Here is a 17,999-nt window from a genome sequence, read left to right on the forward strand (position 1 = left end):
CTCTGTGTTTCTGTCAGTGCCTCTCTGTGTTTCTGTCAGTGTCCCTCTCTCTCTGTTTCTGTCAGTGTCTCTCAGTGTTTCTGTCAGTGTCTCTGTGTTTCTGTCAGTGTCTCTCTGTGTTTCTGTCAGTGTCTCTGTGTTTCTGTCAGTGTCTCTCTCTGTCTGTCTGTTTCTCAGTGTCTCTCTGTGTTTCTGTCAGTGTCTCTCTCTATCTCTCTGTTTCTGTCAGTGTCTCTCATTGTTTCTGTCAGTGTCTCTGTGTTTCTGTCAGTGCCTCTCTGTGTTTCTGTCAGTGTCCCTCTCTCTCTGTTTCTCAGTGTCTCTCTGTGTTTCTGTCAGTGTCTCTGTGTTTCTGTCAGTGTCTCTCTGTGTTTCTGTCAGTGTCTCTGTGTTTCTGTCAGTGTCTCTCTCTGTCTGTCTGTTTCTCAGTGTCTCTCTGTGTTTCTGTCAGTGTCTCTCTCTCTCTCTCTGTTTCTGTCAGTGTCTCTCATTGTTTCTGTCAGTGTCTCTGTGTTTCTGTCAGTGTCTCTCTGTGTTTCTGTCAGTGTCTCTCTCTCTCTGTTTCTGTCAGTGTCGCTCTGTGTTTCTGTCAGTGTCTCTCTGTGTTTCTGTCAGTGTCATTCTCTCTCTCTGTCTGTTTCTCAGTGTCTCTCTGTGTTTCTGTCAGTGTCTCTCTGTGTTTCTGTCAGTGTCTCTCTCTCTCTCTGTTTCTGTTAGTGTCTCTGTGTTTCTGTCAGTGTCTCTCCCTCTCTGTTTCTGTCAGTGTCTCTCTGTGTTTCTGTCAGTGTCTCTCTCTCTGTTTCTGTCAGTGTCTCTCTGTGTTTCTGTCAGTGTCTGTCTCTCTCTGTTCCTGTCAGTGTCTCGCTCTGTTTCTGTCAGTGTCTCTCTCTCTCTGTTTTGGTCATTGTATCTCTCTCTCTGCGTATCTCGGAGTCTCTGTGTTTCTGTTAGTGTGTCTCTCTCTCTGTTTCTGTCAGTGTCTCTCTGTGTTTCTGTCAGTGTCTCTGTGTTACTGTCAGTGTCTCTCTGTGTTTCTGTCAGTGTCTCTCTCTCTGCTTCTGTCAATGTCTCTCTGTGTTTCTGTCAGTGTCTCTCTCTCTGTTTCTGTCAGTGTCTCTCTGTGTTTCTGTCATTGTCTCTCTCTCTCTCTGTTTCTGTCAGTGTCTCTCTGTGTTTCTGTCAGTGTCTCTCTCTGTTTCTGTCAGTGTCTCTCTCTCTCTGTTTCTGTCAGTGTATCTCTCTCTCTGTGTATCTCGGTGTCTCTTTGTTTCTGTCAGTGTCTCTCTCTCTCTGTTTCTGTCAGTGTCTCTCTGTGTTTCTGTCAGTGTCTCTGTGTTTCTGTCAGTGCCTCTCTGTGTTTCTGTCAGTGTCTCTCTCTCTCTGTTTCTGTTAGTTTCTCTCTGTGTTTCTGTCAGTGTCTCTCTCTCTCTGTTTCTGTCAATGTCTCTCTGTGTTTCTGTCAGTGTCTCTCTCTCTGTTTCGGTCAGTGTCTCTCTGTGTTTCTGTCAGTCTCACTCTCTCTCTATTTCTGTCAGTGTCTCTCTGTGTTTCTGTCAGTGTCTCTCTCTCTCTGTGTCTGTCAGTGTCTCTCTCTGTTTCTGTCTGTGTCTCTCTGTGTTTCTGTCAGTGTCTCTCTCTCTCTCTTTTTCTGTCAGTGTCTCTCTGTGTTTCTGTCAGTGTCTCTCTCTCTGTTTCTGTTAGCGTCTCTCTGTGTTTCTGTCACTGTCTCTGTGTTTCTGTCCGTGTCTCTCTCTGTTTCTGTCAGTGTCTCTGTGTTTCTGTCAGTGTCTCTCTGTGTTTCTGTCAGTGTCTCTCTCTCTCTCTGTTTCTGTCAGTGTCTCTGTGTTTCTGTCAGTGCCTCTCTGTGTTTCTGTCAGTGTCCCTCTCTCTCTGTTTCTGTCAGTGTCTCTCTGTGTTTCTGTCAGTGTCTCTGTGTTTCTGTCAGTGTCTATCTGTGTTTCTGTCAGTGTCTCTCTCTGTCTGTCTGTTTCTCAGTGTCTCACTGTGTTTCTGTCAGTGTCTCTCTCTCTCTCTCTCTGTTTCTGTCAGTGTCTCTCATTGTTTCTGTCAGTGTCTCTGTGTTTCTGTCCGTGTCTCTCTGTGTTTCTGTCAGTGTCTCTCTCTCACTGTCTGTTTCTCAGTGTCTCTCTGTGTTTCTGTCAGTGTCTCTCTGTGTTTCTGTCAGTGTCTCTCTCTCTCTCTGTCTGTTTCTCAGTGTCTCTCTGTGTTTCTGTCAGTGTCTCTGTGTGTTTCTGTCAGTCTCTCTCTCTCTCTGTCTGTTTCTCAGTGTCTCTCTGTGTTTCTGTCAGTGTCTCTCTGTATTTCTGTCAGTGTCTTTCTGTGTTTCTGTCAGTCTCTCTCTCTCTCTGTCTGTTTCTCAGTGTCTGTGTTTCTGTCAGTGTCTCTCTCTCTCTGTGTCTGTTTCTCAGTGTCTCTCTGTGTTTCTGTCAGTGTCTCTCTGTATTTCTGTCAGTGTCTCTGTGTTTCTGTCAGTGTCTCTCTGTGTTTCTGTCAGTGTCTCTCTCTCTCTGACTTTTTCTCAGTGTCACTCTGCGTTTCTGTCAGTGTCTCTGTGTTTCTGTCAGTGTCTCTCTGTGTTTCTGTCAGTGTCTCTCTCTCTCTGTCTGTTTCTCAGTGTCTCTCTGTGTTGCTGTCAGTGTCTCTGTGTTTCTGTCAGTGTCTCTCTGTGTTTCTGTCAGTGTCTCTCTCTCTCTCTGTCTGTTTCTCAGTGTCACTCTGTTTCTGTCAGTGTCTCTCTGTGTTTCTGTCAGTGTCTCTCTCTCTCTCTGTCTGTTTCTCAGTGTCTCTCTGCGTTTCTCTCAGTGTCTCTGTGTTTCTGTCAGTGTCTCTCTGTGTTTCTGTCAGTGTCTCTCTCTCTCTCTGTCTGTTTCTCAGTGTCTCTCTGTGTTGCTGTCAGTGTCTCTGTGTTTCTGTCAGTGTCTCTCTGTGTTTCTGTCAGTGTCTCTCTCTCTCTCTGTTTCTGTCAGTGTCTCTCTGTGTTTCTGTCAGTGTCTCTCTCTCTCTGTCTGTTTCTCCGTGTCTCTCTATGTTTTCTGTCAGTGTCTCTCTGTTTTCTGTCAGTGTCTCTCTCTCTGTTTCTCAGTGTCTCTCTGTGTTTCTGTCAGTGTCTCTCTGTTTCTGTCAGTGTCTCTCTCTCTGTGTTTCGGTCAGTCTCTCTCTGTTTCTGTCAGTGTCTCTCTCTCTGTGATTCTGTCAGTCTCTCTCTGTTTCTGTCAGTGTCTCTCTCTCTCTTTGTTTCTCATTATCTGTGTTTCTGTCAGTGTCTCTCTGTTTCTGTCAGTGTCTCTCTCTCTCTGTTTCTGTCAGTGTCTCTCTGTGTTTCTGTCAGTGTCTCTCAATCTCTGTCTGTTTCTCAGTGTCTTTCTGTGTTTTCTGTCAGTGTCTCTCTGTTTTCTGTCAGTGTCTCTCTCTCTCTCTGTTTCTCAGTGTCTGTGTTTCTGTCAGTGTCTCTCTGCGTTTCTGTCAGTGTCTCTCTCTCTGTTTCTGTCAGTGTCTCTGTGTTTCTGTCAGTGTCTCTCTGTGTTTCTGTCAGTGTCTCTCTCTCTCTGTCTGTTTCTCAGTGTCTCTCTGTGTTGCTGTCAGTGTCTCTGTGTTTCTGTCAGTGTCTCTCTGTGTTTCTGTCAGTGTCTCTCTCTCTCTCTGTCTGTTTCTCAGTGTCTCTCTGTGTTTCTGTCAGTGTCTCTCTGTGTTTCTGTCTGTGTGTCTCTCTCTCTGTTTCTGTCATTGTCTCTGTGTTTCTGACAGTGTCTCTCTATGTTTCTGTCAGTGTCTCTCTCTATCTGTCTGTTTCTCAGTGTCTCTCTGTGTTTTCTGTCAGTGTCTCTCTGTTTTCTGTCTGTGTGTCTCTCTCTCTCTGTTTCTCAATGTCTCTGTGTTTCTGTCAGTCTCTCTGTGTTTCTGTCAGTGTCTCTCTCTCTGTTTTTCTGTCAGTGTTTCTCTGTTTTCTGTCAGCGTCTCTCTCTCTGATTCTCAGTGTCTCTCTGTTTCTGTCAGTGTCTCTCTTTCTCTCTGTTTCTGTCAGTGTCTCTCTGTGTTTCTGTCAGTGTTTCTCTGTTTTCTGTCAGCGTCTCTCTCTCTCTGATTCTCAGTGTCTCTCTGTTTCTGTCAGTGTCTCTCTTTCTCTCTGTTTCTGTCAGTGTCTCTCTGTGTTTCTGTCAGTGTCTCTCTGTTTTCTGTCAGTGTCTCTCTCTCTCTCTGTTTCTCAGTGCCTCTCTGTGTTTCTGTCAGTGTCTCTCTGTTTCTGTCAGTGTCTCTCTCTCTGTGTTTCGGTCAGTCTCTCTCTGTTTCTGTCAGTGTCTCTCTCTCTGTGATTCTGTCAGTCTCTCTCTGTTTCTGTCAGTGTCTCTCTCTCTCTTTGTTTCTCATTATCTGAGTTTCTGTCAGTGTCTCTCTGTTTCTGTCAGCGTCTCTCTCTCTCTGTTTCTGTCAGTGTCTCTCTGTGTTTCTGTCAGTGTCTCTCTCTCTCTGTCTGTTTCTCAGTGTCTCTCTGTGTTGCTGTCAGTGTCTCTGTGTTTCTGTCAGTGTCTCTCTCTCTCTCTGTCTGTTTCTCAGTGTCTCTCTGTGTTGCTGTCAGTGTCTCTGTGTTTCTGTCAGTGTCTCTCTGTGTTTCTGTCAGTGTCTCTCTCTCTCTCTGTCTGTTTCTCAGTGTCTCTCTGTGTTTCTGTCAGTGTCTCTCTGTGTTTCTGTCAGTGTCTCTCTCTCTCTGTCTGTTTCTCAGCGTCTTTCTGTGTTTTCTGTCAGTGTCTCTCTCTCTCTCTGTTTCTCAGTGTCTGTGTTTCTGTCAGTGTCTCTCTGTTTCTGTCAGTGTCTCTCTCGCTGTGTTTCTGTCAGTGTCTCTCTGTTTTCTGTCAGTGTCTCTCTCTCTCTGTTTCTCAGTGTCTCCCTGTGTTTCTGTCAGTGTCTCTCTGTGTTTCTGTCAGTGTCTCTCTCTCTCTGTTTCTGTCAGTGTCTCTGTGTTTCTGTCAGTGCCTCTCTGTGTTTCTGTCAGTGTCCCTCTCTCTGTGTTTCTGTCAGTGTCTCTCTGCGTTTCTGTCAGTGTCTCTCTCTCTGTTTCTGTCAGTGTCTCTCTGTGTTTCTGTCAGTGTCACTCTCTCTCTGTTTCTGTCAGTGTCTCTCTGTGTTTCTGTCAGTGTCTCTCTCTCTCTCTGTCTGTCAGTGTCTCTCTCTGTTTCTGTCTGTGTCTCTCTGTGTTTCTGTCAGTGTCTCTCTCTCTCTCTGTTTCTGTTAGCGTCTCTCTGTGTTTCTGTCACTGTCTCTGTGTTTCTGTCCGTGTCTCTCTCTGTTTCTGTCAGTGTCTCTGTGTTTCTGTCAGTGTCTCTCTGTGTTTCTGTCAGTGTCTCTCTCTCTCTGTTTCTGTCAGTGTCTCTGTGTTTCTGTCAGTGCCTCTCTGTGTTTCTGTCAGTGTCCCTCTCTCTCTGTTTCTGTCAGTGTCTCTCTGTGTTTCTGTCAGTGTCTCTGTGTTTCTGTCAGTGTCTCTCATTGTTTCTGTCAGTGTCTCTGTGTTTCTGTCCGTGTCTCTCTGTGTTTCTGTCAGTGTCTCTCTCTCTCTGTCTGTTTCTCAGTGTCTCTCTGTGTTTCTGTCAGTGTCTCTCTGTGTTTCTGTCAGTGTCTCTCTCTCTCTCTCTGTCTGTTTCTCAGTGTCTCTCTGTGTTTCTGTCAGTGTCTCTCTGTGTTTCTGTCAGTGTCTCTCTCTCTCTGTCTGTTTCTCAGTGTCTCTCTCTGTTTCTGGCAGTTTCTCTCTGTGTTTCTGTCAGTCTCTCTCTCTCTCTGTCTGTTTCTCAGTGTCTCTCTGTGTTTCTGTCAGTGTCTCTCTGTATTTCTGTCAGTGTCTTTCTGTGTTTCTGTCAGTCTCTCTCTCTCTCTGTCTGTTTCTCAGTGTCTCTCTGTGTTTCTGTCAGTGTCTCTCTCTCTCTCTGTCTGTTTCTCAGTGTCTCTCTGTGTTTCTGTCAGTGTCTCTCTGTATTTCTGTCAGTGTCTCTGTGTTTCTGTCAGTGTCTCTCTGTGTTTCTGTCAGTGTCTCTCTCTCTCTGACTTTTTCTCAGTGTCTCTCTGTGTTGCTGTCAGTGTCTCTGTGTTTCTGTCAGTGTCTCTCTGTGTTTCTGTCTGTGTGTCTCTCTCTCTGTTTCTGTCATTGTCTCTGTGTTTCTGACAGTGTCTCTCTATGTTTCTGTCAGTGTCTCTCTCTATCTGTCTGTTTCTCAGTGTCTCTCTGTGTTTTCTGTCAGTGTTTCTCTGTTTTCTGTCAGCGTCTCTCTCTCTCTGATTCTCAGTGTATCTCTGTTTCTGTCAGTGTCTCTCTCTCTCTCTGTTTCTGTCAGTGTCTCTCTGTGTTTCTGTCAGTGTCTCTCTCTCTCTGTCTGTTTCTCCGTGTCTCTCTATGTTTTCTGTCAGTGTCTCTCTGTTTTCTGTCAGTGTCTCTCTCTCTCTCTGTTTCTCAGTGTCTCTCTGTGTTTCTGACAGTGTCTCTCTGTTTCTGTCAGTGTCTCTCTCTCTGTGTTTCGGTCAGTCTCTCTCTGTTTCTGTCAGTGTCTCTCTCTCTGTGATTCTGTCAGTCTCTCTCTGTTTCTGTCAGTGTCTCTCTCTCTCTTTGTTTCTCATTATCTGTGTTTCTGTCAGTCTCTCTCTGTTTCTGTCAGTGTCTCTCTCTCTCTTTGTTTCTCATTATCTGTGTTTCTGTCAGTGTCTCTCTGTTTCTGTCAGTGTCTCTCTCTCTCTGTTTCTGTCAGTGTCTCTCTGTGTTTCTGTCAGTGTCTCTCTCTCTCTGTCTGTTTCTCAGTGTCTTTCTGTGTTTTCTGTCAGTGTCTCTCTGTTTTCTGTCAGTGTCTCTCTCTCTCTCTGTTTCTCAGTGTCTGTGTTTCTGTCAGTGTCTCTCTGTTTCTGTCAGTGTCTCTCTCTCTGTGTTTCTGTCAGTGTCTCTCTGTTTTCTGTCAGTGTCTCTCTCTCTCTGTTTCTCAGTGTCTCCCTGTGTTTCTGTCAGTGTCTCTCTGTGTTTCTGTCAGTGTCTCTCTCTCTCTGTTTCTGTCAGTGTCTCTGTGTTTCTGTCAGTGCCTCGCTGTGTTTCTGTCAGTGTCCCTCTCTCTGTGTTTCTGTCAGTGTCTCTCTGCGTTTCTGTCAGTGTCTCTCTCTCTGTTTCTGTCAGTGTCTCTCTGTGTTTCTGTCAGTGTCACTCTCTCTCTGTTTCTGTCAGTGTCTCTCTGTGTTTCTGTCAGTGTCTCTCTCTCTCTCTGTCTGTCAGTGTCTCTCTCTGTTTCTGTCTGTGTCTCTCTGTGTTTCTGTCAGTGTCTCTCTCTCTCTCTGTTTCTGTCAGTGTCTCTCTGTGTTTCTGTCAGTGTCTCTTTATCTCTTTTTCTGTCAGTGTCTCTCTGTGTTTCTGTCAGTGTCTCTCTCTCTGTTTCTGTTAGCGTCTCTCTGTGTTTCTGTCACTGTCTCTGTGTTTCTGTCCGTGTCTCTCTCTGTTTCTGTCAGTGTCTCTGTGTTTCTGTCAGTGTCTCTCTGTGTTTCTGTCAGTGTCTCTCTCTCTCTGTTTCTGTCAGTGTCTCTGTGTTTCTGTCAGTGCCTCTCTGTGTTTCTGTCAGTGTCCCTCTCTCTCTGTTTCTGTCAGTGTCTCTCTGTGTTTCTGTCAGTGTCTCTGTGTTTCTGTCAGTGTCTCTCTGTGTTTCTGTCAGTGTCTCTGTGTTTCTGTCAGTGTCTCTCTCTGTCTGTCTGTTTCTCAGTGTCTCTCTGTGTTTCTGTCAGTGTCTCTCTCTCTCTCTCTCTGTTTCTGTCAGTGTCTCTCATTGTTTCTGTCAGTGTCTCTGTGTTTCTGTCCGTGTCTCTCTGTGTTTCTGTCAGTGTCTCTCTCTCTCTGTCTGTTTCTCAGTGTCTCTCTGTGTTTCTGTCAGTGTCTCTCTGTGTTTCTGTCAGTGTCTCTCTCTCTCTCTGTCTGTTTCTCAGTGTCTCTCTGTGTTTCTGTCAGTGTCTCTCTGTGTTTCTGTCAGTGTCTCTCTCTCTCTGTCTGTTTCTCAGTGTCTCTCTCTGTTTCTGGCAGTTTCTCTCTGTGTTTCTGTCAGTCTCTCTCTCTCTCTGTCTGTTTCTCAGTGTCTCTCTGTGTTTCTGTCAGTGTCTCTCTGTATTTCTGTCAGTGTCTTTCTGTGTTTCTGTCAGTCTCTCTCTCTCTCTGTCTGTTTCTCAGTGTCTCTCTGTGTTTCTGTCAGTGTCTCTCTCTCTCTCTGTCTGTTTCGCAGTGTCTCTCTGTGTTTCTGTCAGTGTCTCTCTGTATTTCTGTCAGTGTCTCTGTGTTTCTGTCAGTGTCTCTCTGTGTTTCTGTCAGTGTCTCTCTCTCTCTGACTTTTTCTCAGTGTCACTCTGCGTTTCTGTCAGTGTCTCTGTGTTTCTGTCAGTGTCTCTCTGTGTTTCTGTCAGTGTCTCTCTCTCTGTGTCTGTTTCTCAGTGTCTCTCTGTCTTGCTGTCAGTGTCTCTGTGTTTCTGTCAGTGTCTCTCTGTGTTTCTGTCAGTGTCTCTCTCTCTCTCTGTCTGTTTCTCAGTGTCTCTCTGTGTTTCTGTCAGTGTCTCTCTGTGTTTCTGTCTGTGTGTCTCTCTCTCTGTTTCTGTCATTGTCTCTGTGTTTCTGACAGTGTCTCTCTATGTTTCTGTCAGTGTCTCTCTCTATCTGTCTGTTTCTCAGTGTCTCTCTGTGTTTTCTGTCAGTGTCTCTCTGTTTTCTGTCTGTGTGTCTCTCTCTCTCTGTTTCTCAATGTCTCTGTGTTTCTGTCAGTCTCTCTGTGTTTCTGTCAGTGTCTCTCTCTCTGTTTTTCTGTCAGTGTTTCTCTGTTTTCTGTCAGCGTCTCTCTCTCTCTGATTCTCAGTGTCTCTCTGTTTCTGTCAGTGTCTCTCTCTCTCTCTCTTTCTGTCAGTGTCTCTCTGTGTTTCTGTCAGTGTCTCTCTCTCTCTGTCTGTTTCTCCGTGTCTCTCTATGTTTTCTGTCAGTGTCTCTCTGTTTTCTGTCAGTGTCTCTCTCTCTCTCTGTTTCTCAGTGTCTCTCTGTGTTTCTGACAGTGTCTCTCTGTTTCTGTCAGTGTCTCTCTCTCTGTGTTTCGGTCAGTCTCTCTCTGTTTCTGTCAGTGTCTCTCTCTCTGTGATTCTGTCAGTCTCTCTCTGTTTCTGTCAGTGTCTCTCTCTCTCTTTGTTTCTCATTATCTGTGTTTCTGTCAGTGTCTCTCTGTTTCTGTCAGTGTCTCTGTGTTTCTGTCAGTGCCTCTCTGTGTTTCTGTCAGTGTCCCTCTCTCTCTGTTTCTGTCAGTGTCTCTCTGTGTTTCTGTCAGTGTCTCTGTGTTTCTGTCAGTGTCTCTCTGTGTTTCTGTCAGTGTCTCTGTGTTTCTGTCAGTGTCTCTCTCTGTCTGTCTGTTTCTCAGTGTCTCTCTGTGTTTCTGTCAGTGTCTCTCTCTCTCTCTCTCTGTTTCTGTCAGTGTCTCTCATTGTTTCTGTCAGTGTCTCTGTGTTTCTGTCCGTGTCTCTCTGTGTTTCTGTCAGTGTCTCTCTCTCTCTGTCTGTTTCTCAGTGTCTCTCTGTGTTTCTGTCAGTGTCTCTCTGTGTTTCTGTCAGTGTCTCTCTCTCTCTCTGTCTGTTTCTCAGTGTCTCTCTGTGTTTCTGTCAGTGTCTCTCTGTGTTTCTGTCAGTGTCTCTCTCTCTCTGTCTGTTTCTCAGTGTCTCTCTCTGTTTCTGGCAGTTTCTCTCTGTGTTTCTGTCAGTCTCTCTCTCTCTCTGTCTGTTTCTCAGTGTCTCTCTGTGTTTCTGTCAGTGTCTCTCTGTATTTCTGTCAGTGTCTTTCTGTGTTTCTGTCAGTCTCTCTCTCTCTCTGTCTGTTTCTCAGTGTCTCTCTGTGTTTCTGTCAGTGTCTCTCTCTCTCTCTGTCTGTTTCGCAGTGTCTCTCTGTGTTTCTGTCAGTGTCTCTCTGTATTTCTGTCAGTGTCTCTGTGTTTCTGTCAGTGTCTCTCTGTGTTTCTGTCAGTGTCTCTCTCTCTCTGACTTTTTCTCAGTGTCACTCTGCGTTTCTGTCAGTGTCTCTGTGTTTCTGTCAGTGTCTCTCTGTGTTTCTGTCAGTGTCTCTCTCTCTGTGTCTGTTTCTCAGTGTCTCTCTGTCTTGCTGTCAGTGTCTCTGTGTTTCTGTCAGTGTCTCTCTGTGTTTCTGTCAGTGTCTCTCTCTCTCTCTGTCTGTTTCTCAGTGTCTCTCTGTGTTTCTGTCAGTGTCTCTCTGTGTTTCTGTCTGTGTGTCTCTCTCTCTGTTTCTGTCATTGTCTCTGTGTTTCTGACAGTGTCTCTCTATGTTTCTGTCAGTGTCTCTCTCTATCTGTCTGTTTCTCAGTGTCTCTCTGTGTTTTCTGTCAGTGTCTCTCTGTTTTCTGTCTGTGTGTCTCTCTCTCTCTGTTTCTCAATGTCTCTGTGTTTCTGTCAGTCTCTCTGTGTTTCTGTCAGTGTCTCTCTCTCTGTTTTTCTGTCAGTGTTTCTCTGTTTTCTGTCAGCGTCTCTCTCTCTCTGATTCTCAGTGTCTCTCTGTTTCTGTCAGTGTCTCTCTCTCTCTCTCTTTCTGTCAGTGTCTCTCTGTGTTTCTGTCAGTGTCTCTCTCTCTCTGTCTGTTTCTCCGTGTCTCTCTATGTTTTCTGTCAGTGTCTCTCTGTTTTCTGTCAGTGTCTCTCTCTCTCTCTGTTTCTCAGTGTCTCTCTGTGTTTCTGACAGTGTCTCTCTGTTTCTGTCAGTGTCTCTCTCTCTGTGTTTCGGTCAGTCTCTCTCTGTTTCTGTCAGTGTCTCTCTCTCTGTGATTCTGTCAGTCTCTCTCTGTTTCTGTCAGTGTCTCTCTCTCTCTTTGTTTCTCATTATCTGTGTTTCTGTCAGTGTCTCTCTGTTTCTGTCAGTGTCTCTCTCTCTCTGTTTCTGTCAGTGTCTCTCTGTGTTTCTGTCAGTGTCTCTCTCTCTCTGTCTGTTTCTCAGTGTCTTTCTGTGTTTTCTGTCAGTGTCTCTCTGTTTTCTGTCAGTGTCTCTCTCTCTCTCTGTTTCTCAGTGTCTGTGTTTCTGTCAGTGTCTCTCTGTTTCTGTCAGTGTCTCTCTCTCTGTGTTTCTGTCAGTGTCTCTCTGTTTTCTGTCAGTGTCTCTCTCTCTCTGTTTCTCAGTGTCTCCCTGTGTTTCTGTCAGTGTCTCTCTGTGTTTCTGTCAGTGTCTCTCTCTCTCTGTTTCTGTCAGTGTCTCTGTGTTTCTGTCAGTGCCTCTCTGTGTTTCTGTCAGTGTCCCTCTCTCTGTGTTTCTGTCAGTGTCTCTCTGCGTTTCTGTCAGTGTCTCTGTGTTTCTGTCAGTGTCTCACTGTGTTTCTGTCTTGTGTCTCTGTGTTTCTGTCAGTGTCTCTCTCTGTCTGTCTGTTTCTCAGTGTATCTCTGTGTTTCTGTCAGTGTCTCTCTCTCTCTCTCTCTGTTTTTGTCAGTGTCTCTCATTGTTTCTGTCAGTGTCTCTGTGTTTCTGTCAGTGCCTCTCTGTGTTTCTGTCAGTGTCCCTCTCTCTCTGTTTCTGTCAGTGTCTCTCTGTGTTTCTGTCAGTGTCTCTGTGTTTCTGTCAGTGTCTCTCATTGTTTCTGTCAGTGTCTCTGTGTTTCTGTCAGTGTCTCTCTGTGTTTCTGTCAGTGTCTCTCTCTCTCTGTCTGTTTCTCAGTGTCTCTTTGTGTTTCTGTCAGTGTCTCTCTGTGTTTCTGTCAGTGTCTCTCTCTTTCTCTGTCTGTTTCTCAGTGTCTCTCTGTGTTTCTGTCAGTGTCTCTCTGTGTTTCTGTCAGTGTCTCACTCTCTCTCTGTTTCTCAGTGTCTCTCTGTGATTCTGTCAGTGTCTCTGTGTTTCTGTCAGTGCCTCTCTGTGTTTCTGTCAGTGTCTCTCTCTCTCTGTTTCTGTCAGTGTCTCTGTGTTTCTGTCAGTGTCTCTCTCCCTCTGTTTCTGTCAGTGTCTCTCTGTGTTTCTGTCAGTGTCTCTCTCTCTGTTTCTGTCAGTGTCTCTCTGTGTTTCTGTCAGTGTCTCTCTCTCTCTGTTTCTGTCAGTGTCTCGCTCTGTTTCTGTCAGTGTCTCTCTCTCTCTGTTTTGGTCATTGTATCTCTCTCTCTGTGTATCTCGGAGTCTCTGTGTTTCTGTCAGTGTGTCTCTCTCTCTGTTTCTGTCAGTGTCTCTCTGTGTTTCTGTCAGTGTGTCTGTGTTACTGTCAGTATCTCTCTGTGTTTCTGTCAGTGTCTCTCTCTCTGCTTCTGTCAATGTCTCTCTGTGTTTCTGTCAGTGTCTCTCTCTCTGTTTCTGTCAGTGTCTCTCTGTGTTTCTGTCAGTGTCTCTCTCTCTCTCTGTTTCTGTCAGTGTCTCTCTGTGTTTCTGTCAGTGTCTCTCTCTGTTTCTGTCAGTGTCTCTCTCTCTCTGTTTCTGTCAGTGTATCTCTCTCTCTGTGTATCTCGGAGTCTCTGTGTTTCTGTCAGTGTCTCTCTCTCTGTTTCTGTCAGTGTCTCTCTGTGTTTCTGTCAGTGTCTCTGTGTTTCTGTCAGTGTCTCTCTCTCTGTTTCTGTCAGTGTCTCTCTGTGTTTCTGTCAGTGTCACTCTCTCTCTGTTTCTGTCAGTGTCTCTCTGTGTTTCTGTCAGTGTCTCTCTCTCTCTCTGTGCCTGTCAGTGTCTCTCTCTGTTTCTGTCTGTGTCTCTCTGTGTTTCTGTCAGTGTCTCTCTCTCTCTCTGTTTCTGTCAGTGTCTCTCTGTGTTTCTGTCAGTGTCTCTTTATCTCTTTTTCTGTCAGTGTCTCTCTGTGTTTCTGTCAGTGTCTCTCTCTGTGTTTCTGTCAGTGTCTCTCTGTGTTTCTGTCAGTGTCTCTCTCTCTGTTTCTGTTAGTGTCTCTCTGTGTTTCTGTCACTGTCTCTGTGTTTCTGTCCGTGTCTCTCTCTGTTTCTGTCAGTGTCTCTGTGTTTCTGTCAGTGTCTCTCTGTGTTTCTGTCAGTGTGTCTCTCTCTCTGTTTCTGTCAGTGTCTCGGTGTTTCTGTCAGTGTCTCTGTGTTTCTGTCAGTGTCTCTCTGTGTTTCTGTCAGTGTCTCTGTGTTTCTGTCAGTGTCTCTCTCTGTCTGTCTGTTTCTCAGTGTCTCTCTGTGTTTCTGTCAGTGTCTCTCTCTCTCTCTCTGTTTCTGTCAGTGTCTCTCATTGTTTCTGTCAATGTCTCTGTGTTTCTGTCCGTGTCTCTCTGTGTTTCTGTCAGTGTCTCTCTCTCTCTGTCTGTTTCTCAGTGTCTCTCTGTGTTTCTGTCAGTGTCTCTCTGTGTTTCTGTCAGTGTCTCTCTCTCTCTCTGTCTGTTTCTCAGTGTCTCTCTGTGTTTCTGTCAGTGTCTCTCTGTGTTTCTGTCAGTCTCTCTCTCTCTCTGTCTGTTTCTCAGTGTCTCTCTCTGTTTCTGGCAGTTTCTCTCTGTGTTTCTGTCAGTCTCTCTCTCTCTCTGTCTGTTTCTCAGTGTCTGTCTGTGTTTCTGTCAGTCTCTCTCTCTGTTTCTGTCAGTGTCTCTCTCTCTCTGTCTGTTTCTCAGTGTCTCTCTCTGTTTCTGGCCGTTTCTCTCTGTGTTTCTGTCAGTCTCTCTCTCTCTCTGTCTGTTTCTCAGTGTCTCTCTGTGTTTCTGTCAGTGTCTCTCTGTATTTCTGTCAGTGTCTTTCTGTGTTTCTGTCAGTGTCTCTCTCTCTCTGTCTGTTTCTCAGTGTCTCTCTGTGTTTCTGTCAGTGTCTCTCTCTCTCTCTGTCTGTTTCTCAGTGTCTCTCTGTGTTTCTGTCAGTGTCTCTCTGTATTTCTGTCAGTGTCTCTGTGTTTCTGTCAGTGTCTCTCTGCGTTTCTGTCAGTGTCTCTGTGTTTCTGTCAGTGTCTCTCTCTCTCTCTCTCTGTTTCTGTCAGTGTCTCTCATTGTTTCTGTCAGTGTCTCTGTGTTTCTGTCCGTGTCTCTCTGTGTTTCTGTCAGTGTCTCTCTCTCTCTGTCTGTTTCTCAGTGTCTCTCTGTGTTTCTGTCAGTGTCTCTCTGTGTTTCTGTCAGTGTCTCTCTCTCTCTCTGTCTGTTTCTCAGTGTCTCTCTGTGTTTCTGTCAGTGTCTCTCTGTGTTTCTGTCAGTGTCTCTCTCTCTCTGTCTGTTTCTCAGTGTCTCTCTCTGTTTCTGGCAGTTTCTCTCTGTGTTTCTGTCAGTCTCTCTCTCTCTCTGTCTGTTTCTCAGTGTCTCTCTGTGTTTCTGTCAGTGTCTCTGTGTTTCTGTCAGTGTCTCTCTGTGTTTCTGTCAGTGTCTCTCTCTCTCTGTCTGTTTCTCAGTGTCTGTCTGTGTTTCTGTCAGTCTCTCTCTGTGTTTCTGTCAGTGTCTCTCTCTCTTTGTCTGTTTCTCAGTGTCTCTCTCTGTTTCTGGCAGTTTCTCTCTCTCTCTCGGTTTCTCAGTGTCTCTCTGTGTTTCTGTCAGTGTCTCTCTGTATTTCTGTCAGTGTCTCTCTGTGTTTCTGTCAGTGTCTCTCTCTCTCTGTCTGTTTCTCAGTGTCTCTTTGTGTTTCTGTCAGTGTCTCTCTGTGTTTCTGTCAGTGTCTCTCTCTTTCTCTGTCTGTTTCTCAGTGTCTCTCTGTGTTTCTGTCAGTGTCTCTCTGTGTTTCTGTCAGTGTCTCACTCTCTCTCTGTTTCTCAGTGTCTCTCTGTGATTCTGTCAGTGTCTCTGTGTTTCTGTCAGTGCCTCTCTGTGTTTCTGTCAGTGTCTCTCTCTCTCTGTTTCTGTCAGTGTCTCTGTGTTTCTGTCAGTGTCTCTCTCCCTCTGTTTCTGTCAGTGTCTCTCTGTGTTTCTGTCAGTGTCTCTCTCTCTGTTTCTGTCAGTGTCTCTCTGTGTTTCTGTCAGTGTCTCTCTCTCTCTGTTTCTGTCAGTGTCTCGCTCTGTTTCTGTCAGTGTCTCTCTCACTCTGTTTTGGTCATTGTATCTCTCTCTCTGTGTATCTCGGAGTCTCTGTGTTTCTGTCAGTGTGTCTCTCTCTCTGTTTCTGTCAGTGTCTCTCTGTGTTTCTGTCAGTGTGTCTGTGTTACTGTCAGTATCTCTCTGTGTTTCTGTCAGTGTCTCTCTCTCTGCTTCTGTCAATGTCTCTCTGTGTTTCTGTCAGTGTCTCTCTCTCTGTTTCTGTCAGTGTCTCTCTGTGTTTCTGTCAGTGTCTCTCTCTCTCTCTGTTTCTGTCAGTGTCTCTCTGTGTTTCTGTCAGTGTCTCTCTCTGTTTCTGTCAGTGTCTCTCTCTCTCTGTTTCTGTCAGTGTATCTCTCTCTCTGTGTATCTCGGAGTCTCTGTGTTTCTGTCAGTGTCTCTCTCTCTGTTTCTGTCAGTGTCTCTCTGTGTTTCTGTCAGTGTCTCTGTGTTTCTGTCAGTGTCTCTCTCTCTGTTTCTGTCAGTGTCTCTCTGTGTTTCTGTCAGTGTCACTCTCTCTCTGTTTCTGTCAGTGTCTCTCTGTGTTTCTGTCAGTGTCTCTCTCTCTCTCTGTGCCTGTCAGTGTCTCTCTCTGTTTCTGTCTGTGTCTCTCTGTGTTTCTGTCAGTGTCTCTCTCTCTCTCTGTTTCTGTCAGTGTCTCTCTGTGTTTCTGTCAGTGTCTCTTTATCTCTTTTTCTGTCAGTGTCTCTCTGTGTTTCTGTCAGTGTCTCTCTCTGTGTTTCTGTCAGTGTCTCTCTGTGTTTCTGTCAGTGTCTCTCTCTCTGTTTCTGTTAGTGTCTCTCTGTGTTTCTGTCACTGTCTCTGTGTTTCTGTCCGTGTCTCTCTCTGTTTCTGTCAGTGTCTCTGTGTTTCTGTCAGTGTCTCTCTGTGTTTCTGTCAGTGTGTCTCTCTCTCTGTTTCTGTCAGTGTCTCGGTGTTTCTGTCAGTGTCTCTGTGTTTCTGTCAGTGTCTCTCTGTGTTTCTGTCAGTGTCTCTGTGTTTCTGTCAGTGTCTCTCTCTGTCTGTCTGTTTCTCAGTGTCTCTCTGTGTTTCTGTCAGTGTCTCTCTCTCTCTCTCTGTTTCTGTCAGTGTCTCTCATTGTTTCTGTCAATGTCTCTGTGTTTCTGTCCGTGTCTCTCTGTGTTTCTGTCAGTGTCTCTCTCTCTCTGTCTGTTTCTCAGTGTCTCTCTGTGTTTCTGTCAGTGTCTCTCTGTGTTTCTGTCAGTGTCTCTCTCTCTCTCTGTCTGTTTCTCAGTGTCTCTCTGTGTTTCTGTCAGTGTCTCTCTGTGTTTCTGTCAGTCTCTCTCTCTCTCTGTCTGTTTCTCAGTGTCTCTCTCTGTTTCTGGCAGTTTCTCTCTGTGTTTCTGTCAGTCTCTCTCTCTCTCTGTCTGTTTCTCAGTGTCTGTCTGTGTTTCTGTCAGTCTCTCTCTCTGTTTCTGTCAGTGTCTCTCTCTCTCTGTCTGTTTCTCAGTGTCTCTCTCTGTTTCTGGCCGTTTCTCTCTGTGTTTCTGTCAGTCTCTCTCTCTCTCTGTCTGTTTCTCAGTGTCTCTCTGTGTTTCTGTCAGTGTCTCTCTGTATTTCTGTCAGTGTCTTTCTGTGTTTCTGTCAGTGTCTCTCTCTCTCTGTCTGTTTCTCAGTGTCTCTCTGTGTTTCTGTCAGTGTCTCTCTCTCTCTCTGTCTGTTTCTCAGTGTCTCTCTGTGTTTCTGTCAGTGTCTCTCTGTATTTCTGTCAGTGTCTCTGTGTTTCTGTCAGTGTCTCTCTGCGTTTCTGTCAGTGTCTCTGTGTTTCTGTCAGTGTCTCTCTCTCTCTCTCTCTGTTTCTGTCAGTGTCTCTCATTGTTTCTGTCAGTGTCTCTGTGTTTCTGTCCGTGTCTCTCTGTGTTTCTGTCAGTGTCTCTCTCTCTCTGTCTGTTTCTCAGTGTCTCTCTGTGTTTCTGTCAGTGTCTCTCTGTGTTTCTGTCAGTGTCTCTCTCTCTCTCTGTCTGTTTCTCAGTGTCTCTCTGTGTTTCTGTCAGTGTCTCTCTGTGTTTCTGTCAGTGTCTCTCTCTCTCTGTCTGTTTCTCAGTGTCTCTCTCTGTTTCTGGCAGTTTCTCTCTGTGTTTCTGTCAGTCTCTCTCTCTCTCTGTCTGTTTCTCAGTGTCTCTCTGTGTTTCTGTCAGTGTCTCTCTGTATTTCTGTCAGTGTCTTTCTGTGTTTCTGTCAGTCTCTCTCTCTCTCTGTCTGTTTCTCAGTGTCTCTCTGTGTTTCTGTCAGTGTCTCTCTCTCTCTCTGTCTGTTTCGCAGTGTCTCTCTGTGTTTCTGTCAGTGTCTCTCTGTATTTCTGTCAGTGTCTCTGTGTTTCTGTCAGTGTCTCTCTGTGTTTCTGTCAGTGTCTCTCTCTCTCTGACTTTTTCTCAGTGTCACTCTGCGTTTCTGTCAGTGTCTCTGTGTTTCTGTCAGTGTCTCTCTGTGTTTCTGTCAGTGTCTCTCTCTCTGTGTCTGTTTCTCAGTGTCTCTCTGTCTTGCTGTCAGTGTCTCTGTGTTTCTGTCAGTGTCTCTCTGTGTTTCTGTCAGTGTCTCTCTCTCTCTCTGTCTGTTTCTCAGTGTCTCTCTGTGTTTCTGTCAGTGTCTCTCTGTGTTTCTGTCTGTGTGTCTCTCTCTCTGTTTCTGTCATTGTCTCTGTGTTTCTGACAGTGTCTCTCTATGTTTCTGTCAGTGTCTCTCTCTATCTGTCTGTTTCTCAGTGTCTCTCTGTGTTTTCTGTCAGTGTCTCTGTTTTCTGTCTGTGTGTCTCTCTCTCTCTGTTTCTCAATGTCTCTGTGTTTCTGTCAGTCTCTCTGTGTTTCTGTCAGTGTCTCTCTCTCTGTTTTTCTGTCAGTGTTTCTCTGTTTTCTGTCAGCGTCTCTCTCTCTCTGATTCTCAGTGTCTCTCTGTTTCTGTCAGTGTCTCTCTCTCTCTCTCTTTCTGTCAGTGTCTCTCTGTGTTTCTGTCAGTGTCTCTCTCTCTCTGTCTGTTTCTCCGTGTCTCTCTATGTTTTCTGTCAGTGTCTCTCTGTTTTCTGTCAGTGTCTCTCTCTCTCTCTGTTTCT

Source organism: Heterodontus francisci, chromosome 8 (genome assembly GCF_036365525.1).
Source record: "Heterodontus francisci isolate sHetFra1 chromosome 8, sHetFra1.hap1, whole genome shotgun sequence".
Classification (NCBI taxonomy): Eukaryota; Metazoa; Chordata; class Chondrichthyes; order Heterodontiformes; family Heterodontidae; genus Heterodontus; species Heterodontus francisci.